This window comes from Physeter macrocephalus, chromosome 5 (assembly GCF_002837175.3).
Source record: "Physeter macrocephalus isolate SW-GA chromosome 5, ASM283717v5, whole genome shotgun sequence".
Lineage (NCBI taxonomy): Eukaryota > Metazoa > Chordata > Mammalia > Artiodactyla > Physeteridae > Physeter > Physeter macrocephalus.
The window spans coordinates 42,817,084-42,841,494 of record NC_041218.1 but is presented as its reverse complement, the minus strand read 5'-3'; the positions used below and the strand labels follow the sequence as shown (position 1 = coordinate 42,841,494).

At 40.0% G+C, this 24,411-nt stretch overlaps 1 long non-coding RNA gene and 1 other non-coding gene across 4 annotated transcripts in view; one reads left to right on the top strand and one right to left on the bottom strand.

Moving 5' to 3' along the window:
• LOC114486296 (uncharacterized) overlaps positions 1–22,066 on the top strand; it is a 72,358-nt gene extending 50,292 nt beyond the window's left edge. For 2 of the 3 annotated variants that reach the window (XR_003679798.2, XR_003679796.2), the window contains one exon: positions 21,857–22,066. This is a non-coding gene — a long non-coding RNA (uncharacterized lncRNA). Of the gene's footprint in view, positions 1–11,364; positions 11,675–21,856 lie in introns of those variants that run through there. The other variant, XR_003679795.2, reaches the window with a different exon arrangement.
• Positions 22,067–23,888: 1,822 nt separating this feature from the next.
• TRNAG-CCC (transfer RNA glycine (anticodon CCC)) lies at positions 23,889–23,961 on the bottom strand. The gene has a single exon. It is a non-coding gene; the product is annotated as a tRNA-Gly (tRNA).
• Between the last annotated feature and the right edge of the window lie 450 nt (positions 23,962–24,411).

The window sequence follows — 24,411 nt, the reverse complement described above, 5'->3', positions numbered from 1 at the left end:
TAGAGCAACCCATGCAGGAAATATTAAAGGGAAAGGATAGCCATTCCATCATAGACATCTTGAGTTTGACATCACGGTGGGTTTTCAAAAAGAACATGCTCAGCGAACAGTCAAAAATACAGGCCTGGAGTTGAGAGGTGAAGGCTTGAGATTTCAGGGGTGTAGCCCATCCAAAACCCGACAGCTGATTGTAATCATCTTCCAAGAGTCAAAGACTCTGCGAGCAACAAACAGATCTTGTTAGAATTTTACTTCTAGCCTGAAAACTGGTAGAACATTCCTCTTTGGAATTTTCCAAACTTAGGCCAAGACTAGAGAATCGAAGTCAGCAGAAATGAGAATGATACGCAGGACCTGACAGGGAGACACGCCAGAAAATTAAGTAGGAAAAAACCCTGAAAGGTGGGGCACAACGTGCCTTGGGAAGCTCAAACTCTTGAGAAATCTGGAAGAACATATATCATGCCAGATGCTTCAGCCTTATGGGAGGGCTTTTGTTTAAAAGTGTGCTCTGTGAAATGATTTAGATACCCTTCAAAAAGCAACATGCCAGTGATTCATCCTGTCTGAAAAAACATACAACCCCTCACATTTGACTTTTCAATCTCACACTGATTGGAAATAACAAAAGTGATCTCTTTGCCATTTGGAGTAATTTCTCATTCACCCACCAACAGGCAGAAAGGAGGTCTCTGAAAACCGAACAGTGGGATTTGTAAAGTTTGGGGAGAAAAGTAGCAGGAGGCAGTTGCAGCTTTATACAAGGTTCTTTTTTTTTTTTTAATAAATTTATTTATTTACACATTCCATCCACCAGACATGTGAGTAAAGGAGTCTCTAGGTGATTGCAGCCCAAGGCAAGGGACTCATCCCAAGCCCTTTGTGTCTTCCTAGCCAAGGCCTTAGACACACGGAACAGAGACAAGCTAGCCCTGCTTGGCCCCCTTCTCAAGAGGTGGGCCTCTACCGTCTTGGGAGATAATTTCCCCTAAATAGTCTTACGTTTCAGCGTGGTCCAGGCCTTGTGAGCAAATGGCACTGAACAGATGTTTGCATAACAAACTTGAAAGCTGTAGAGAATCTCTAAAAACAGGAACCTCCTGAAGGATTTAGTCTTAATGCCCTTCCCTTCTCCTTCCTAGAGATATTTGCTTATATCCCAGGGTAATGAACCTCTCCTCCTGTTCCCCCCCACGAAAAAGATTTACTTAATAAGTACATCTCTCTCTTTCTGGAGGGGAGATGGGTAGGTGTACGAGCAACCTATATCTCCAAAACTCAGTTTTGGGTTTGGCTCTTATTACATTGCTCTGTGGGGATTGGGACTCTGGCTGCTGCAGTTTGCTATGAGTAATCAGCTGTCTGATCCAGAAAGGCTTTTGTCTCCTGCCAATACACACACTCACTGTGGTTAGGCTTGTTTGTTTGCATGTAAATATAGTGAGTTTGAGGGACTTGGGAGCTGATCAAGGAAATATATGTGACCACGAGGTGGCAGTAGCATACAACAAACTTTATTTGGGTGGTGTTTTGACAGGTTTGCATGGATGTGGAGGTAGGGGTGATGGTTCTCAAGGAGACCTTCCAGAGGTCATAGCATGGGGCCCACTATCCAGAAAATGAGAAAGGCAAGGGAACTTCCGGGAGGGAACGAAATCAGAGAAGGGGTTCACCCGTCTACATGCTGTCAACTAACAGCATAATGGGGGGGGGGGGTCTCTGGGTCAGAGAACTCTGAAGGGCAGCAGTAGCTTGGGGTCATTTATAACCCTAGGGTTTATCTTATCTATGGCTAGCAGATTTGAAGCACAGTTTCATGGGATATTCAAAGTCGTTTCAAAATGGCTTAAAATATCTGCTTTTACTTGGGCTAGCTTTAAAACAACTGGATTGTAAAAATTTGAGTTTGGTACTGACAGGTTTTTGAGCACATGGGCCCCCCACCTGCTGTGAATTAAACATAGAGCCAATATACAGGGATCATCTTTGGCTCATTTATATAACAGGTGGATAACATTTCAGATCTTCTACAGTTTCCAGCTTAATATACCCTTGACTTGAAACTGGATGGACTTGTGTCTGCTTTGACCAATAGACAACAGCAGAAGTGATGCTACGGGGCTTCTGATACTAGGCTATAAAAGGCCATGCAGCTTCTCCCTTGGTCTCTTTGCTTTGCTGGCACTCCCACTCCAGATCTCCCTTTCAGAGACCAGTCACTACACTGTGAGAAGCTCAGATCAAATGGAGAAGCCATGTGTAGGCTCCCTGGATGGCAGTTCCAACCGAGTCCTAATTCTGAGGCATCTCAGTCTACACAGCCAACATACGAGTGACGAAGCCTGCACATGATCTACTCTCTGGCATTTGAGGGTTCCAGGCTGTGGCCTCATAAATCATATAGAGAGGAACAGAGACAAGACATCTCCACTGTGCTTGTCTGAATTCTTGCTTCAGAGTTGGTGAGTATCATAAAATGGTTGTTTTTTTTAATCCACCAAAACGTGGTGGTGTGTTATACAGCAATAGAAAATTGGGGTAAAAAATGTAGATTAAATCCTATTTCTTTTGTGAACCTGTGCATAAGAATTTCTTTGAATGTGTTCTTGATGGTTTTTATTTTATTTTATTTATTTTTTTAAAAGAATCAATTTTATTTATTTACTTATTTTTGGTTGCGTTGGGTCTTTGTTGCTTCGCGCAGGCTTTCTCTAGTTGCAGTGAGTGGGGGCTACTCTTCATTGTGGTGCACAGGCTTCTCATTGCAGTGGCTTCTCTTGTTGCAGAGCATGGGCTCTAGGTGCGTGGGCTTCAGTAGTTGCGGCACGCAGGCTCAGTAGTTGTGGTGCATGGGCTTAGCTGCTCTGCAGTATGTGGGATCTTCCCAGATGAGGGCTCGAACCCAAGTCCCCTGCATTAGCAGGCGGATTCCCAACAACTGCACCACCAGGGAAGTCCCTATATAAGGTTCTTGAGTCCCACTGATATGCTTGTGGCTATGTGACAGTGGAATCTACCACTGAGAAAAAGGAAAATGACACATTATTGAAATAAACTTGGTTCTCATCCACAAAAGCAAAGGGCTGCCATTTTGTCTGGAATCCTAATCAGGTGTCTTATATGCCTATAATTAGTCACTGGCTCCTGGAAAGGAAAGAGACTAAAGGGATGCAAAAGAGAGGTCTTCCCTTCCTTGAAATGTATTTTCTTAAATGTATTTTCTTAAATCTTTAAATATGTTGCTTACATAACCCCCAAAAGAATTTTTTTAAGCTATGTAACTCCTCACATATTTTAAGTTGTCATCTAAAATTTTTCATCAGAGGATAAGATGATAATAAATTGCAATTGGGATAAATATTTCATGACACTATTTGATAAAATAGGCTTTAACTTCCCAATGAGTAAAATACCCCAAGTCTTAAAGAGATCATGTAAAAATTTTATAAATCAGTTTTATCCGAATCCAAAAAATTTGCTTGTCTTGCAAGACATTCCAGTTAACTTTAAAAGAATCAGCATCACTAATGTATACTGTTCAGCTGTTCCAAATCCAGAGCTTCCCCACAAAGGCCAGTTATTCTACTTCTAATGCCAAACTTCACTCGTAACAGAAATATGAGTAAGATAGGCAAAGAAGGGAAGCCCCATGCATGTAAGGAAACTTGATTAATAATTAACGAAGGTGTCATCACCAAACCAATATTTCTTTCTTGGGTTTTACTTCTACATGCGTCTACAAAAAATAAGAACATTTTCCTACACGGCCAAAATAGCACTGTCGCACCTAACAAAAATAGCAAGTCCACATTAAAATTTCTCACATGTCCCCCAAATGCCCTTTATGGGATGGTTTATTCAATCCAGGATTTAACCCTGGGCCATATATTGCATCTGGTTGTTATATCCCTTAAGTCTCTTTTAATCTAGAACATGCATTCTACACAGGGATGATGTCACCGAGGGAGTGAAAACTGGCTCTTGGGAGATGAAAAAAATCTTACCCTTTTTAAGTACAAAGCACAGATATACATATAGTACATAAACATATACAGAGTATGCCTGTAATATTGGATTTTCATGTTGGGGGGACAATTAGGAAAAAAATGTCTATAAAGGTCCCCAGGGGGTGAGGGATGAGCAATAATGAAAAAAAAGGTTGAGAAATACTGATCTAGAACAATCCCTCTTTCATGATACCAATGGATTCCTAAATCAATATTTCAATGTATTGCCTTATTTGGCTCATAAGTGATGTTTTCATAGCCCAGGGCAATGCCCTATTGTAAGATTTAGTATGAGTAAGGTGGCAGACATGGAAATGTGCTGCTCAGATATCCCCCCAAGAAAGGACTTGCTGCCCAGCTAGGAGGAATGTGCCTAGCTGAGATTCCTTAGCTTCTCAACGAAGGTCACACTCTCTCAGAATGGCCCCCACCAATGAGCAAGGCTGTTGCACAGGGGCCTGGCTATTTCCACCCTACAGGAAAACTACTAAGGGGCAGTCTCGGCTCTGGAGCTCCCCCACTGATCTGGCAGAGATGTTATGGGATCATTATTACAGTCTGGCAACTCCATATGCCCAACCCTGCTTTCTCCTTTTTTCTTTCATGGATGTTACTCCCCAATAGAACATTTGCACTCCTAACTCTCAGCATCTTCTTCCTGGAGAAGCAAGCTGGCTTGTTCTTAACAGATCGGATTTATGAAAGAGTAAGGAGGTTGAAGATTTGGAAGTTGACTCCCTTAAAACTGTAGTCTCGAATTCTTCACCTATCCCAGGTATAAGGAACTAGTCAGGGTTCAGTTAGAGAAGCAGAACATTAGGAAATATATATATTTAATGCGGGGTTTTTTATAGGGATTTGATATTACACAAGTAGGGGAACTGGTTACGCAGCTTATGTAAGCCTCTTTCTTCTATGTCTAGTGTTGAAGCCTGAAATCCCCAGAGAACACACATGGGAAAGAAAGATGGCCATGCAGTGAGGGAAGCAAGGGCATCTGAGCCGCCAATTCTAACGATGCAGTAATCTGTAGGAGAAGCTGGTGTCCTTTATCAGGGAACTAAACACATACCTGGTCCAGTAGTCAGAGAGGTTACAGAAGCTGCAGGCCCGGCTGCTCTTCCATCCCAACATGAGCCAGCGGGTCAGCGACAGCATGAAGGAGCTGCAACAGCACCTGTGCCTGCACCAGCCTTCCACGTGCAAAACGAATTAGGCTGCTCCACTGCTTCACTTTCGCCTTCCGAGCTCACACAAAATGTCTCTTGAAGCCCACAGTAACCTGGGGCTATGTAAGCAAGAGAAGGCTGAGTGCCCTAGTTTCAGTTTAGCTGAGTTGATACACAAATCCACCCAGTAGGCATCTCCAAACCCAGCTTAAGGACCACACAACCAATGGCAAAGGGCCAGAGACCCTTTCTAAAAGTTGTGCTTGGAAGTTTAGGATTAAATTTCTAGCCTTGTTGTGTATCCTAAAAGTGAAGGTGTTAAACCTAAAACTCTAAGCAAGGTAGTTTATTAGGCCTTTACTCCAGGGCTTAGGCACTAGAGTATGTGGAGGGGTAAGGGAAGCTTTCAGTCTTACAGACCTGGGTTTGTGGGGCCGTTGGCTGTTAACCTCTCTGAATTTCAGTTTCTTCATCTGTGAAAGGGGCTGATAATCCCTACTTTGCAGAATTCTACAAGGATTACATTACGATAGCGTACACAAAGCCCAAGTGTACAGTGCCTGCATACAGTAAATGCTTAATAAATGGCAGCTATTATTTCAAGCATGTCATAGCTTCCAGATTAATAAAAGCATGTTGAGATCTTAGATCTGCTGAATCTTTGGGGGATCACTCACACAAGTCAAAGACTGCTTAAGCCAGGGTTAGAACTCACAGAACCATCAGTCTGTGTCCCATAAAAGCAGAGTTCTCCATGTCCTTGAGTTTCAAGAGTAGGAAGGAAAACCTAGACAGTCCCAATGGTTAGCTTTCTATTGATGAATGCCATCAATAGCTGCAGGCAAAGGCAGCAGTCAATAGGAACAGTGCTCCATGTTGCTATTGCAATTGAATACTTCCTGAAGGTAGGGGCCTCCTTCACGCCTCAGAGAGTTGGAATTGACCTGAGAGTCATGGAAGCAAATAAAGTTGTAAAGGATGGGAAAAGGTCATGCCTGTCCTATCATAATTTGATTCTCTCCACCCCCTGCTCTCCTACACCAATGTATAACTTAAGGGCCACAAACATACTTCCTGGTCAGAATGCACTTGGTCCTGAATTAGTCAAGAATCTGGTTGCAAGAAACAGAAACCCAAGTCAAATCAGCTATAAGGGCCTTCCCTGGTGGCGCAGTGGTTGAGAGTCCGCCTGCCGATGCAGGGGATACGGGTTCGTTCCCCGGTCCGGGAAGATCCCACATGCCGCGGAGTGGCTGGGCCCGTGAGCCGTGGCCACTGAGCCTGCGCGTCCGGAGCCTGTGCTCCGCAACGGGAGAGGCCACAACAGTGAGAGGCCCCCGTACCGCAAAAAAAAAAAAAAAAAAAAAAAAAAATCAGCTATAAGTAAACAAGGATGAAAGAAGGAAGGAGAAAGATTATTGTTTATCAGTTTATTTTTTTTTTGGTTCATGCAATAGGAAGTCCAGGAGGAGTAGACCTCAGGGGACTACAGGGACTTAACAATGCAGTCAGATTTTCTGCCTGTTTCTGTATCTCTCTCTTTCTGTCTGTCTGTCTCTCTCTTTCTGTCCTCTCACTTCACGTCTCTGCTCTGTTTACATTCTCTCCTACTACAGATGAGCTTGCTCCACCTTGCTGTGGGAAGAAGAGCATGGTTCAGACAATTACTGATTATATCATCTCAGTCTAGTGATATCAGCTTCCTTCTCCCAAAGTTTGAAGTAAAGCCCCAGGGAAAGACCCTAATTGGCTCAGCTTGATGCACAAACACATTTCTAGCCAATCCCTGTGGCCAAGTAAATATATGGAAACTATGATTGGCCAAGTCTGGATCTCAGGCTCACCAGACTGAAGACTGGTTTGGCAGCCCATTAAAACTATAAGAAGGAGTGGATTGTTTCTCCCAAATGAAATAATATGCTGTACTGGAAGAAAATGGGGGAGGAGATGCTAAACACACAACTGACAGGTATCCGTTAGAGATCCTGTGTGTCTCAAGGTTTTGTTTTGTTTTCCAATAAATGTCTCTGAAAACAGAGACTTTTACAATTGCAAGGAAAAAATGCTTTATTGACAGAAAGAGGAGAAAATGTGTAGGAGGGAGGAGCTAGATGAATAAGGCTGTCGTTAAACCTCTTTTGGAAAGTATATCATCTCTTTGTGACTTCAGGTATTTAATCTCTGGGAGAATGAATCTCATGTTTTCTTCTACCAGCCTCTAATCCCAGTATCTAAGCCTCAGGGGATAAGAGTAGCACCTAACTTGCAAGACTTCTATGAGAATTATATGAGTTAATGCAAGTAAAATATGTAGTATAATACCTGATGCACAGAAAGCTTTTATAAATAAAAATATAATTTGTGTATATTTATGTAGCACCCATATCCCCACTACATGCTGAGTGCTCTTGGTTGCAGATACCTGCAACTCTCTGCTTAGGATTCTTTTTCTGGCCCAGAGAGATTCATTTGGAGAACGAGTGCTCCCCATATCAACTCTCAACTGACAGGAGTTACTGGATAAATACTCTAGCTTCCTTATCCCTCAGTGAGACAACTCTGAGTTCCCCAGCATGACTGTGCTCCAACTGATTCATCTGAGAACAAGACCCTTTTTTTGGCTTCTTTTCCTTCCCTGTCTTACTACTTCCACTCCCCTAATGGTGTTTTCTGGAATCACCTCCTAAATAAACTAGTTGTACTTGAATCCTTGTATCAGGATCTGCCTCTGGGGAATCTAAACTAAGATAATACATTTACAAAGAAAGTTTGTGAAAGAAAATGCACCAGAATGTTCACCATCTTTACGACTGGTGGGATTGTAAATGATTTTCCTTTTGTCATCTGTATCTAAAACATTTTTCACAAATATGAACATGGATAGCAACTAATTGATTACTTAAACAGTCTAAAACATTAAGCCTAGTTTTTAGTTTCTACCGAACCTGTGCACCTTTTCCTTCTACCTACTTCTAATTCTATGAAACTAATAAACAGTCTTCTTACTTTTATGCCCACTAAGTCCATGCCTAGCCCTATGCCTTCACTCATACTTTATCCAGCACTTTCTATTGATTCTACCTCTTCCACATGGCCTCCCTTATTCACTCCACCCCATGATGCCATTTTGTGTCCATTTCTTCTAGGTATTATTTAATTGACATATTAATTCTTCCCATACCTTATATCATTTTAAAGAGATACATGTAAAATACTACTTTGCTATGGGTCTCTCAACTTTCTAGAATATTTGGACCAGCAGTAGGACTACTTTCAACACAAAAATGGTGTTAGACCAATTCAAGGTAAAATACTCCCTCCCCAATTTATTTACGATAGTATCTGAGCTGCATCTGCTCTTTCAGTCTTTAACAAAGGGGCTGTTTTACAGGACAGCAGCAATGGGGGAAGAAAAGGAGAGAACAGAAGCTGGCTCTGATGCACTCATTCCACCATCCATAAATGATCTTTTCATGAGGACACAGCCGATAAGGAGAGAAGGAAAGACAAAAAGCATTCTTGACTAAGGGATGGGATAGCAGCTCCCCCTCTGTGTCTGATTCAGTTGCTCAGAATGGCTTTCTTATGGCTGTGCCTCTTGTGAATTATGAGTCTCTCTCTCTTTCTCTCCCCCCATCCCCAGGCTTCATATTAAAGACAAGACGCAGCTGCCAGGCCTCCAGAGATTTCCCAGCAGTCTACTATGGTGAAATAAAATACCATGTTATGCTGTAAAACTAGCTGGTCCTTTTTTCACATGGGCTGTGCTATCTCATGGCCTGGATAAAGGATCACAGGCCTGGACACTGCTTTTCCTGAGATTTGTAGAATGACCTTCTAGACAGTACTCAGTCTTTTTGTGTTCCAGCGTCCCAGCATGATATTTATTATTATCTCCTAAAGAGACTGTATACATTTGTATAATACATGTACACTCTACCTTCTTGAAATACTGTCCTGAGGAGGGCATTTGGTTACCGTTAGAGCAACTATTTAATTTCCAAGGAGAGAGAGGTTCTGTGGCCCTGTTGCCACAAATGATTTGGGACTTTGACAGGCTTGTGATCTTGCTTATTTGCATCTTTTGTGTCATTACTACCAGAAGGATTGCATTATATAAATGGGCTGAGGTTTATACATAATGATTGGTTGAACTGCTTCTGATGTTGCAATCTTAGCTTATCTGCCCAGAAGAAAATGGATCCAGCTAAAATAGGTCTGTAACCTTACACGGAGATTTGGAGTATACGAGTGAAATGTTGGAGTATACTAGTGAAATCAAATTGGAGACTATCTTTAGTTAAACAGTTAAAACCCTACTAGAGACTGAGGCTGAAAGTAAACATGATGCCCTGTATTTATTTCTCATATCCTGATTTCGATCTTTAAATAACAGGATAAGCTTCAAATCCCAGCAAAGCCTTGAGTAATTAAGCCTATAGAAGAGGAGAAGGAAGAATGTGAGAAATTACTGAGTTGTTGTGGATGACAGTAGCTCTCCAAGTGTCAACAGACCTCTATGCACATTCCTTTCTCCCTCTCCTGTTTCACTCTATTTATTAGCTAGCAAATAGGATAAATGAAGATTCCCCCTTCCTGTTGATATACCTTGTTTTCAGAAGCCTTTAATAGACTAAAATCATCAGGTGCTAAGTATCAAATTTCTTTCTAACCTCTTTGTGAGGTGTACATGGGAGAATAGGTAAGGATCCAATTAGTGATATGAATGTTAAATTTATATGCAATTGGATAAATAGGTCCCTTTGAGAGTACACAAGTAAAATCGGAAAGTACTTCAATTTACCAACTGAGGGGCAAAGATGAAGTCTTAATTATTTTTCTATCTTTTTTGTAATAGGTGTTCAATAAATATAGTTGGGTTGAATTATTAAATTGAAAACATCCATGCCCATTTTGAAGAACATAATCTGCAAGGAAATTATTAAATGCAATGAATATATAAACTATACCTTGAACTACTTCTCTGCTTTTCAATTGAGAGGTTAAAATGCTTTCCAAGTATAACTTGTTAATTTTACAATTTGTAACAGTCCCTGAAGGGAGGGAATTAGCAATCACCATCATTCCATTTTACAGATGTGAGAACTGAAGTGTAAGGTGCTCAGACCAGCATGAGTCAGTGAGTCAAAGTCAGAATAGAATGATGTGTAAATGGGACAGATGGAGCAGAAGTGCAGCCTACAGTCTACTTTGGGGCTCCTTTTTTATCTCTTTCCCCTCTGACTGTATAACAACTTGGGAAGCCCTGGCATTGCACCCTGTACAACAAGACAAACTTCCTCCTGCCCATCAGAGGGGTAGAGCAAGGAGGAAAATTCTTGCACTCAGTCAGGGCAGAGCCTCTGTTTAGTTCCCCACTGTGTGCCCACCTCCACCCCATACACCCCAAGGCCCACGTAACTCGGAACTTGGCTTGGCCCTAGTAAACCCTGGTCAAGTGAAAGAATAAGTGAATGGATGCCTTGTGACTCCCATTTGGGCATTTGAACCACTAAATCAATATTTCTTAAAATGGTACAGTCATTACCCCTTTAGAAGAGAAAAAAAAAAAAAACAAACCCCAGCATCATTTATCTGTAATTGTCCCTGCAAAAACAGCAATAAGAATCTCTCCAGATTGACATGGGACCATATGCATTTGGTTCCAGCGATGCCCTTTTCTTTTCTTAAAAATAAATTTATTTATTTATTTTCGGCTGCGTTGGGTCTTTGTTGCTGCGCGCCGGCTTCTCTCGAGTTGTGGCGAGCAGGGGCTTCTCTTCATTGCAGTGCGCGGGCTTCTCACTGCAGTGGCTTCTCTTGTTGCGGAGCACCGGCTCGAGGCACGCGGGCTTCAGTAGTTGTGACGCACGGGCTTAGTTGCTCCGCGGCGTGTGGGATCTTTCCAGACCAGGGCTCGAACCCGTGTCCCCTGCATTGGCAGGTGGATTCTCAACCACTGCGCCACCAGGGAAGCCCGATTCCCTTTTCTAATAAAACAACTATCTAAGTAAACAAATAAACACAAATACCATATATGAGGAAAAGTCTTCAATATGTTATGAAGTGAGAAAGTTATAAAATAGTCCATTCACTGGGCTACATGCTTTTAAATGTATTATCTCATTTAATCCTCACAAAAACCTTCTGAGGTGGGTGTTCTTTTTTGCTCCTTTTTATAAATACAGAAACTAAGAGAAGTTACGTAACTTGTCCAGAATCACACAGCTTGACAATGAGGATTTAAAACCAAGTCTGGGGGCTTCCCTGGTGGCACAGTGGTTAAGAATCCGCCTGCCAATGCAGGGGACATGGGTCTGGGAAGATCCCGCATACCGCGGAGCAACTAAGCCCGTGCGCCACGACTACTGAAGCCCGCGCGCCTAGAGCCCGTGCTCCGCAATAGGACAAGCCACTGCAATGAGAAGCCCACACACCGCAACGAAGAGTTACCCCCGATCTCCACAACTAGAGAAAGCCCTCTTGCAACAACGAAGACCCAATGCAGCCAAAAATAAATAAATAAAATAAACTAATTAAAAAATAAAAATAAAAAAATAAAACCAAGTCTGTATGAATCCAGAGCCTGGCATCTTATTGCCTCTCTCTGGTTCTTACTCGTACTCTGGCTTTTGGCTTTTTGAATCCTCTCTTCCTTCTCTTCTTTCTCTTTTTTTTTTCTCTCAATTTCTGTATCTGTCTGTTTCTATCCTCTCTCTCTCTCTCTCTCTCTCTCTCTCTCTCTCTCTCTCTCTCTCTCTCTCTCTCTTTCTCTCTCTCACCACATGTGTTTATCTATGGATAGCTTTCTTCACATTCTCCAAGGGGTCCACTATTTAGGGAAGTTTCATTGCCAGAGAACCTTGCCAAGCCCAGATTCAAAGGTTGAGCATGGAATCTGCGACTCCAGCCACTAGGTCATTGCCTCAGGTCACTGCCCAGCTGCTGAGCACATCCCAGACTCACAGACTTTGCGTGGGCTGGGGCTGTCCATGCATTTTGTCACTGGGACTTGAAAACAGCAATTTTTAACCAGAAGCAGTGTTTAGAAATGGCTGCCACTTAGAGTTTATCAACTAGTTTGTATGAACATATGCTATCAATATAAATAATTTGCATCAGAGATTTGCTTGGGTTCTCCTGTAGAGACACTCTGCATGCTCCAGAAATTGTGAAGATCAAAAGATTATCCAAGCAGCAGTGGCATGTCTTCCTTTGCTTTAACACATATATACATGCTTCTAATAGCTAACATTTCGGTAATGACTGCGTCCAAAACACATGTTAAGTGGTTTACATACATTATCTTATTTAACCAAGTGTTATGGGAACTAAACAATAGCCCAGTTGTCTCTTACTGGTACTTGGCAGAGCCAGCTCTCTAATACAGGTGCACCTCATGTCAGGGCTTCACATCTCAACCCTTCTGTTCTCAGGGACAAGGGCTAGGTCATCCTTAACAGAGATGAAAACAGCCCAGCAAGGAACTTGGAATCCAGTAGCACAGATTTTTTAAATGTTCACAAGTATAACAACAAAGGACAGAATGCAACCTAATATTACCCTCTCTGTCCAATGGATAAGGAGTAGTAATGATTTCTTTAAAAGAGAAAATCTATAATTTGTGTGTGATGCTCTTAAAAAAAAAAAAAAGAACTTGGAGAAAAGAGGAAACCACAGAGCATTCTCTGAGATGGGCAGCCTTCCAAACATCACAATTACTTCTGTGGAAAGCAGAGCTAAGACTGAGGGGGTGAAAGTCCAGAAAGTCAATGGCCAGGGTGGGTTTAAAACTCGTTATGTGCATCTGGAGATAGAGAAGTCAAAGGGCCAAGGAAAGATTAGAGTTAACGACCCACATGGCAGTCAACCCTTAATACTGGAGGGGTGGCTGCTACCACCGGAAGAGCACAGAGGCTGAGAATTCGAGAATTAACCACTAACACTGGAGAGCCCTTGAAGGCTGAGACCTTTCCTTGGTTTATTTTGTTTTGCTATAAATCATTTACTTAATACACTCTAGTTCTTAGGATAGTACACGCTGTATTAATTTATGACCATTATCAGGTTGAGGGAGAAAACACAGTTTGTATACAAAAGAAAATATCTCCCAAATTGTTTTATTTAGATACATGATTAAGTGTAGGAAATCAATGCCAAGGCTCATTTTTGAAGGTTTGCCTAAACTCCAACAGTGTTTAAGTGATTCTAAATCCCAGTCAAATTGCAATGGAGCGGTCTCCCCCATCAAAATTATACTTCTCATAAATGTCTATCCATTGTGACTTTAAAACATAGTCAAAAGTTTTGGAAGAATACAGAGCTAGGGAGTTCAGTAGCTTGGTGAGAGAATCGTAAGAACTAGACCTTCTTCAATATATGTTCATCAAAAATTCTGTTTTTTCAATATGAGAACATTTATTCTTCTAATTCATTTTCCACTTGCAATCATATCTCTTAGTTGGGATGCTTCATGGAATGTTAAAAAAAATAGCTATAATGCAACTATTTCTCAGAAAAAGAAGTTTGTTTGTAATACATTTGCCCTTTAAGGGCTATCTGATTGCAATTATCTTTCTCCAAAAAAATCTTGCTAGAACTTGCAAAGTTCTAACAGAAATTGGTATGGAGCAGTCAGGCAATGGCAAGTACAAGAGTGAAAAAAACATAAGTCCTGACTTTGAAAAGTATTTACATACATTCCAGTGCATTCCAAACACATAAAGAATAAACTTAGCAAGGAAAGGCATTCCATGCCCAAAATTGAATCTTTGAAACTGGGATCTGAATAAAAGAAACACTTCATGTTACTGCTACACGTAGAGAAACAGAGCAGAAATTGTAGGCCCAAATGCAGTGTTCCTGGAAGATTTGTGAGAGAGAAGGGCAAACATACACCAAGTAGATACTTCTCATAAGGACATGCTTTGCAATTTGAGCATTTTTGAACTTGCAATGGAATTTTAAAGCCATCCAGAAACAACAGATGTTTGAACCCAAATGATCCAACGTCTTGATGCCAAAATTAGGGCTCTGAAGAGGAACGTTAGAGTTGTAACATATGAAGAACGACTTCAGGAACTCTTCTCCAGGGAAACAGTTGAAAGAGACTTATTCTATGGCTTGCTGACCCATCCTTTTACCTGTGCCCGTTTATACTCCAGTGATAAAGATTTCTGTCAAATGAAGATATTAGTAAATAAATGCAAGTCTCTTTCCTAAGTCTAACTTCAATCTCCTCTCTCTCCCCTTTGAGCACTCTATCTCTAAATTGAATTATGAAACCAGGAGGAGGACTTTTCTAAACATTATTTATCCCCAAACTTTTACATATGAAAACCAATAACGGGTTATGGTTGAACCTACCCAGCACAGAATTATCTAGTTAATTTAGTAGTTGTAAGCAGCAAGTCAGATATTTCAAGAAAGCCAAAAAAAACTGGCCAATACCAACTCCCACCAACAATAAATAAGCAAACTCCACTTTGCAAGGTACTTTTTTTTTCCAGATTAAATAGGTAACAGATAAATGCCAAATCTCTGCTTTTACTTGGTTTAAAGGATATATCGAGGTTGCTGTGTAATTCTAAAGCAAGGTGGTTGTTTTTTCATTAGGTTGTCAGATCAACTTTTCCCCCACCTCTCTCTGTTAAACAAATAAATGCAGCTTAGACATCAAATCCCTTTATTCAATTTTCAAAGAAACTTTTTGTACATCTCATTCACCAACTAAACTTCCCATCAAGGTAGCAAGGTTTATTGGTTTCCAGAAGGATGTTAGCATAAAGATATTTCTTATTTCAGCCACACAACTACTATAAAATAACGCCTGTGAGGGGAAAGTGGCAGTATGGTCATGGTTCCAAAAGCGAGCCAGGAGCTCAAATTGTAAGTGCATTTTAAAAATAGCATAGCAGCTATGATTATAATTTAGCTCCACAGCATGTAAGCATGGTATGAACAGGAAATGGGAGTACATCTTCTGAGCCTGATAAGATTCTCTAATGTAAGACATATGCTCTGTTTCTTAGCTGGAGAGCTAGACCTAGCCAGAAAGAAGAAAAGCATATATGTTTATCTTTTATCCAAAGATTAAACCTATCAACCTTGGAAGATTTTTTGAATTGCTGTTGAATTAAGTGATGAAGTCAATGCAGCATACATTCAAAAGCGAAAAAAAAATACCTTTATAAAAATACCTTTATTAAAAATGAAAATTTGAAGTAACTTCCAGAGGAAAATTAATTGAGCTACGCATCCTAAGACTGTGTTATCTCAGTGCAACCTCTGAAGGGCAGAGCCTCTACTTAGAAAAGTCACTGCTAATCAGGGGACACTCCGGACAAAAGTTGAACTCACTAAGGCTCGCATGTTTTAAGAACATTTTACAATGTCAATAATTATTCCTAATTCTACTTATGACAAATAGAAATGTGACAAAATGCCCTTGAGTTTACTCCTACATTCTAGGAAGGAGCTGATGGTTTAAACATATGTTTCCAGATTAGCATTGTAGAGAATGTATAAGATAAAGCAACAAGGCTTAGCAATAGATACATGACAGTACATCAAAGTACAGATTGACTTATTACATCACCCAATTTTATAGTCCACATTAGAGACAATGAAAAGGAGCTGATACCAGTGCCTATCATCAAAATACAAATTTTGATTTATTACCCTTTGATGCAAATCATAGTAAAGAAAACCTTTAACAGCTGGAAAAGAAACCCCCCCAAAAAGTACTTTAGTTTCTAGGCTCTATTCCTTTACAAACAGAAAGTTAAGAGATTTTTATGCTTATTCAGTATAAGAATAATTTGCTCATTCAACAAAAATTTATCAAGTGCTTCCTATGCATGAGGCACTGTTGTAATGACCAGGGCTATAGCAATAGGAAAGATGGACAAGGAGCTTACATTCCAGTAGAAATCATTCAGTAAATACATAAACAAGAGACCCTGAAGGGTAATGAGTGCTGTTAAGGGAATGAAAGGATGATGTGTAGAGAAAAACAAAATAGGTGGGGACCATTTTAAATAGGATGGTCAAACAAAGGCTTGCTTGAGCTGAGACCTAAATGATGAGAAGCCAAATGGGTGAACATACAGGAGAATGTTCTAAGGGTAGAGGTAAGAGCTAGTGCCAAAAGTCCTGAGGTCAGAACAAACTTGACTTGTTCAAGGAATAGAAACAAAGTCAGTGAGGCCAAAACATGGTGATTGATGGGGAGCGGGGAAGAGAAGAGGTTGGGGAGTCAGTAAGGAGCCAGATCATATAGGACCTGTTGCTGTACCTTGGTAAGAGGTTTGGATTTCTTTTAAGGAATAATGAAAAGTCATTGGAGAATTTTATGTGACCTTGATTTGATTTTTGTGTTTTTTAAATTATAAAATATTTCAGGTATCCAAAAATGTATGGATAACAAGCATATGGATACTTCAAGAAATTAGATTCAGTGAAATCCCCATGGTACCCTTCTTAATCCTATTCCCCTCCCTCTTTTTTTTTTAAAGATTTATTTATTATTTATTTATTCATTTTATTTATTTTTGGCTGTGTGGGGTCCTAGTTGTGGCACGCAGGATCTTCATTGAAGCATGCGGGATCTCTCTTTGCCACGCATGGGCTTCTCCCTAGTTGTGGCATGTGGGTTTTTTCTCTTCTCTAGTTATGGCGTGCAGGCTCCTGAGCATGTCAGCTCTGTAGTTTGCGGCACGCAGGCTCTAGTTGAGGCACACCAGCTCGGTAGTTGCGGCACACGGGCTTAGTTGCCCTGCAGCATGTGGGATCTTAGTTCCCTGACCAGGGATCAAACCCGCGTCCCCTGCATTGTAAGGCGGATTTTTTACCATAGGACCACCAGGGAAGTCCCTCCCCTCCCTCTTTAAAGGTAACTCCTATTCTGAATTTTATGTTTTTTGTTTCATTTTATTTATTTTTGGCTGTGTGGGGTCCTAGTTGTGGCACGCAGGATCTTCATTGAAGCATGCGGGATCTCTCTTTGCCACGCATGGGCTTCTCCCTAGTTGTGGCATGTGGGTTTTTTCTCTTCTCTAGTTATGGCGTGCAGGCTCCTGAGCATGTCAGCTCTGTAGTTTGCGGCACGCAGGCTCTAGTTGAGGCACACCAGCTCGGTAGTTGCGGCACACGGGCTTAGTTGCCCTGCAGCATGTGGGATCTTAGTTCCCTGACCAGGGATCAAACCCGCGTCCCCTGCATTGTAAGGCGGATTTTTTACCACAGGACCACCAGGGAAGTCCCTCCCCTCCCTCTTTAAAGGTAACTCCTATTCTGAATTTTATGTTTTTTGTTTGTTTTGTTTTGTTTTTTTGCGGTATGCGGGCCTCTCACTGTTGTGGCCTCTCCTGTTGCGGAGCACAGGCTCCGGACACGCAGGCTCAGCGGCCATGGCTCACGGGCCTAGCTGCTCCGCGGCATGTGGGATCTTCCCGGACCGGGGCACGAACCCATGTCCCCTGCATCGGCAGGCGGACTCTCAACCACTGCGCCACCAGGGAAGCCCGAATTTTATGTTTATAATATTCATTCATGTTTTTGTGCTTTTACCACACACACACACACACACACACTCACACACACACGCATACATATCCATAAACAATATGTGTAACACTGCCTTGCTTTTTAAAATTAAGGTATAATTGATATTGCATGTTTTTAAACTTTATATGAATGGTACCATACTGTACCTATTCTGCAACTTGCTCTTTTTCCCCTCTGTTATATTTTTTTGAGATTTATTCATTCGTATAGAGTTCTTATTCATTTATTTTAAACAACTGTTTAGTATTCTTTTATATTAAAATACCGTAATTTATCCATTCTTTGGCTGATGGACATTTATGTTGTCTTCAATGCTTCTGTTCAAATCTCCCTGAGAAGGTAATGGAATATAGAGAGACAAGAGCGGAAGCGTGAAAACCAGTTAGAAGACTCTTCAGAGTGCAGCAGAAAGCCAGCAGTGGCTAGGGCTAAGATAAAGCAACTGAGATGAATAGACATGGAGAAATTTGGTATATATTTTGGAAATGCAGCTGATTGGACTTACAAATGGATTGATAGGGAGGAGGGGTTGCAGAGAGACGGTTAGAAATCAAGGATGAATTGGCCTTGAGCTAATTTTGGCCTTGAGCTATTTTTCGAGGCATCTAAAGGCCCAAATCTTAGAACTTCAAAAAGTAACATGTGATGTGATATCTTTCTTCTCTAGTACCTTGCAATGTACAGTATTAGGTACTTCATAAAATTCTGTTGAATGAATAAATAATTGAATAAATAATAGACTTTCTAATTGGTTCTCTATGGTATACTGGGATTACATTGAGATTTAGCTATATGACAATCTAGAATATTTTCAGATGAAATGAAATGAAGTGGGGTTTTGTTAAAATAATCAAGAGGGGAATGTGTGTGTTTGAGGATTATTAGTAAAACAAGATTGACACTATGTTAAACATTTTTGAAGCTGAGTGATGGGTATATGGAAATTGCACTTTTGTGAATGTTTGAAAATTACCATGATTAAAAAGTGTAAAAAGAGATAAGAAAAAATTTTAGCTATCTTCCCATCAAGATGTGAGTTGGCCCAATATGGCATCAAGTAATCATCCAAATACGTAATAACCACTCCACGTAAGTAGGTTGTCAGAAAATTCAGGTGGTCCAGGCAAAGTTCTTAACTTTTGGGGTTTACAAATTCCTTAGAGAATTTGATGAAACATGTGAAAACTTTTCCCAGAAAAAAAATACACATATACACAATTTTGCATAAATATATCAGGATTTTTTTTATTTTTTTAAAGCTGATGTCATAGACCAGGTTAAGAAATCCAGATAAGGACTTTCTTGATGGTCCAGTGGGTAAGACTCTGTGCTCCCAATGTTGGGGGCCCAGGTTCGATCCCTGGTCAGGGAACTAGATCTCACATGCATGCCACAGCTAAAGTCCACATGCTGCGACTAAAAAAAATGATCCCGCATGCTGCAACTAAAGATCCCGCATGCCACAACGAAGATCCCACGCAACTAAGACCTGGCGCAGTCTAAATAAATAAATAAATAAATAAATGTATGTATGTGTATATATATATATACACACATATATGTGTATATATATATATGTACACACATATATGTGTGTACATATATATACACACATATGTGTGTGTACATATATATACACACATATGTGTGTATATATATACATATATGTGTGTATATATATACACACACATATGTGTGTATATATATATACACACATATGTGTGTATATATATATACATATATATGTGTGTGTATATATATATTTTTTTTTTAAGAGAGAAAGAAAGAAAGAAAAGAAATCCAGATAGATCCAGGAAAAGACCTCACTGAAGTCTGACTTTAGCACTACGAGTTCTCAGGTAATTTGTTAATACAGAATTTTGTCCTATTAGTTTTTTTTAATGTTCTACTTTCCACAGTTGGTGCTTACATTCCTACCTAGAGTTTGCAGCTGGATGACTGAAGTTTGAGTGTTGCTCTTATCGCTTTCAAGCTGTATGATCCTGCAAAATCACTTAACCTTTCTAAGCCTCAGCTTCTTTATCTGTAAGTTTGAAATAGGAATACACCAAGTGCTATTGGTGATAAAAATGAGCTAATATAATTGAAAGTCCTTTGTAAGATTTAAAGAGCACTGTAAATTGGTGGTAAAATTTTATGCTTATTATGTGCCAAGAACTCTTCTAAACACTTTAAGTACCATTATTAACCTCATTTTTACACATGAAGAAACTAAGACACACAGAAGTTAAGTAACGTGCCTAATGTCATATGGCTAGTAAGGGGTTGAGTTAGAATTTGAATCCAGCCAATCTGACTCTAGAGTGTATGCTCTTAATCTTTATGCTATGAATTTTAGTATTATTCACCCTGAATATAATACCCCTCCACTGCTCCATGATATAATATTGTGCTCATCTGATGAATACTCTCAACCTAGGCCTGAGAGGAAAACTGTAATTCAAGTAGCAGCCAAATTCTAAGGGACAAAAATGATGCCATGGGACTTCCCTGGTGGCGCAGTGGTTAAGAATCTGCCTACCAATGCAGGGGACACAGGTTAGATCCCTGGTCCGGGAAGATCCCACATGCCACAGAGCAACTAAGCCTGCGAGCCACAACTACTGAGCCTGTGTGCCACAACTACTGAAGCCCATGCGCCTAGAGCCCCTGCTCCACAACAAGAGAAGCCACCACACTGAGAAGCCCATGCACCGCAACAAAGAGTAGCCCCCGCTCATCACAACTAGCGAAAGCCCTAGCGCAGCAACAATGCAGCCATAAATAAATATTTAAAAAAAATTATCCCACCTTGTCTTATTTTTTAATTTAAAAAAATTAAAGTTTTTAATGAAAATTAATTTTTTATGTTTTAAATTTTTTTCTATGTTTAGTATTTGTACTGTAAGATTTGATTTGATTTAAGTTCTTTTTTTGGAGAAGTTGTTAACTCCAGGGGTGGGGCAGGGAAAATAAAAGGTGATTCTGGAGCATCTTGTGATGCCAAGAAAAGTAAGGAAGTACTCAAAAACCAATGGCAGCATATCAAAAAGACATAGGGGCCTACTAGAAAGGACTTTCAGTGACCAAAGATGAAACAATTTGAGCAAGAAATAAATAACAATAGGATTGGATTATAATCCATAGAATAAAATAAGTATCCATGAATCTTATTGATATTAATAAATTTTAAAATAAATGGGAGTGAAGAGACAGTCTATCTTACATAAAAATTCCAATTAATAAATGTGGAAGAAATGAGGAAAATAGAAAACTGAACACAGAACACCACAGTAATATTTGTTGCAGGCAAGATCCGTCAGCGGATACTAAAATCTGTGGAATAGAAACAGGATATTTTCATAATCTCAAAGTGTCTCCCCCAAATATTTATTAATTATAAAGGTAAAAATAGTAACTTTATAGTGGAGAAACCTGGCAAATAGCACCTTAACCAAGTGATGGGAGTTAACATCACTGGTATAAGATACCAATATCATGAACTCCTGGATTATGATGTCCTAAGAAGGACACATCACTTCCGTGAATTCTGATCAAAAATGCATAAAACTCAATTTAATCATGAGAAAATAGCAAATTCTATAGAAAACCTAACTAATATTCTTCAAAAGTGTCAAAGTCGTGAAAGACAAGGAGAGACTGAGGAATGGTTCACATTGTTGGAGACTAAGCAGAGCTTACAACTACATGTGAGATCCTGGATAGGATCATGGAAAAGGATGATAGGGAAAACAGGGTAACCCAAAGAAAGTCTGTAGATTAATTATTATTATTCTCTATTATTAGGTATTATAGCAATGTTAATTTCTTCGTTTTGATCATTATACTGTGGGTCATGTAAATTGTTAAATGTTAGGGGAAGGAACATCAAGTGTACACAGGAACTCTCTGTTCTATGTAACTTTTCTATAAGTCAAATTATTTCAAAATAAAAAAAGTTGCAAACAAAACATAAACCCTGATCTTGCATTGTTTAAGTAATTGTTTAAATGATCTATTCCAATGTTTCTCCAAACTCAGTCATCTGAATACAAATTTCTGGATTTTTACCAATCTACCAAACATTTACTGATTTCTCGCACTGTTTTACAGGAGAGGAAATTGAGGCACAATGAAGTAAGTGACTCAACATCACAGAACTAACAGGTAACGAACCAGGATTCGCCTTTAGGCAGTTTGACTCAGTCTGTGTTAACTTCTCTTCTAGACTACCTCCCTCCTGTACCCAATACTGCGATCACCTGTATCATTCTTTACTTACTAGCTTCTTTAAAGTTGAGCCAGTTTATTTTAAACTTAAAAAACAGCAATTAAACTATATTATAAGGTCCTCCGGATAGGAATTTTTGTTCTCTCTACTGATGTACCACAAGTTCATTGAATAGTGCCTGGCACATTGAAGGTAGTACTCAATAAACATTAATTGAATGAATGAATTAAAAACTTTATATCATAACTGTAAATGGAAAGCCAGAATCATTTTCCAGGAATAGAAAGTAATCTTCAAAATAAATATGATGAGGGACTTCCCTGGTGGCACAGTGGTTAAGAATCCGCCTGCAATGCAGGGGACACAGGTTCAAGCCCTGGTCCAGGAAGATCCCACATGCCGCAGAGCAGCTAAGCCTGTGTGCCACAACTACTGAGCCTGTGCTCTAGCGCCCGCAAGGCACAACTACTGAGCCCACGCACCTAGAGCCTGAGCTCCGCAACAAAATGAAGCCACCACGTTGAGAAGCCCGTGCACCGCAACGAAGAGTAGGCCCCAGTCGCCGCAACTAGAGAAAGCCCGCACGAGGTAACGAAGACCCAACGCAGCCAAAAATAAATAAATAAATAAAAATAATTTTTTTAAAAAATGTAATGCAAGGAAAAAAAAAGTAATGCAAGTGTTAGAAGATATAAAAAAAAGGATACCAGTTACAAACAGACTTTCTCCTTTCTCCTTGATTTAATCAGAAGGTTTCAATTAGAATGACAAAGAGAATAATTTTCTGAGTAAATAGATTTTATTTAAAGTTGTATTAGTTTGCCACCTAAAATCAGCACACAAATGCCCAAGGTAAGGGACCATTCTTCGTGGAAGGTGGCTCTATTCTAAAGGGACCAATCGAGTGAGGGCTCATGTGAGATTAGACAGCTCAGTCTCTCTTGATCATCCTCATGCCTTAAATGTCATCTCTTCTCTTCTGTAATCTCCTACCTCCTCTTGATTATCTCTCATTTCTTTTTTTTTTTGATTACCTCTCATTTCTATCTCTAATCCCCTATAGAATTATTTTTACTTCTTGTAACACTTCTTAGTTCATACCTCTTTAATAGCACTTAAAATATAAATTCATCATTATTTTTCTCCAATTCTGTGTCCTTCACTTAAATTATAATTATGTAGGGCATCGGGGAGTGTGTAATAGCATATTTATATCTCCAGAGCTCTTACCAGTATCTAACAAGATGGTAGGCCCACAACAAATTGTTGAATTATTAAATTAAGAAAATTACAGAAATTAGAGGGGGAGAAAAGAACTGTGTGATTTTCTGCCATCCTTGAAGCCATGATTTTGTCCTCACCTGTGTCTGAAAAGCTTATTATTATTCAGATCCTTTATAAAATCTTCCCAAACACACATGAGGGTTCTCCATGAAGATGAAAAGTAAATAGCAATCCTTTCCTTCAAAAGCTCTCAGAATTAATTTGCTTCCTCGAGCAATTATAATATATCGCTCTTCCTTTGCAGAATATTTGCTAAAACCTGGATGGATGCCTCCATTGTAGACATTACTGCTGTATTTTTGTGGCTTGCTTATAAAGTGAGGTCAGTGCTGAGGTCACTTCTCTGTACCTGGGTGATGATCTCTGCTCTCCACAGAAAGGATGAGGGCCTGTCCTAGCTGACGTTAGGTTAACAAGGTACAGGATGGCAAAGGAAACACACTACAGAGCAATATTCTTTTTTTTTTTTTTTTTAAGGAAAGCTAATTTTAAAAAACATATTTATTAATTTATTTATTTTTGGCTGCACCGTGTCTTCATTGCGGCATGCGGGATCTTTTTAGTGTGGCATGTGGGATCTTTAGTTGCAGTATGTGGACTTCTTAGTTGCGGCATGCATGTGGGATCTAGTTCCCCGACCAGGGCTCGAACCTGGGCCCCCTGCATTGGGAGTGCAGAGTCCTACCCACTGGACCACCAGGGAAGTCTCAGAACAATATTCTTACTAGAAGCCAGAAATGTAACCTTCCTTGGACATCTCTTGAGATGGTTAATAGCAGTTTCTTTTGAGTATATAATTATGTCTAGATAGAAATCAACCTGTTAACAACTATTGCACTTGAGAACAAGATTCAACATATGAGTACAAGACCTAACATGGGGGCACATGGCAAGCATCCCTGAGATACTGAGCTAAAATTACCTCTACCTTATGAAATTATTATACAGAAATCAATAGCTTTCATACACACAAAAAACACGTAAGAAATATAATGGAGGGACTTCGCTGGTGGCACAGTGTATAAGACTCCACACTCCCAGTGCAGGGGGCCCAGGGTTCGATCCCTGGTCAGAGAACTAGATCCCACATGCATGCTGCAACTAAGAGTTTGCATGCCACAACTAAGGAGCCTGCCTGCTGCAACTAAGACCC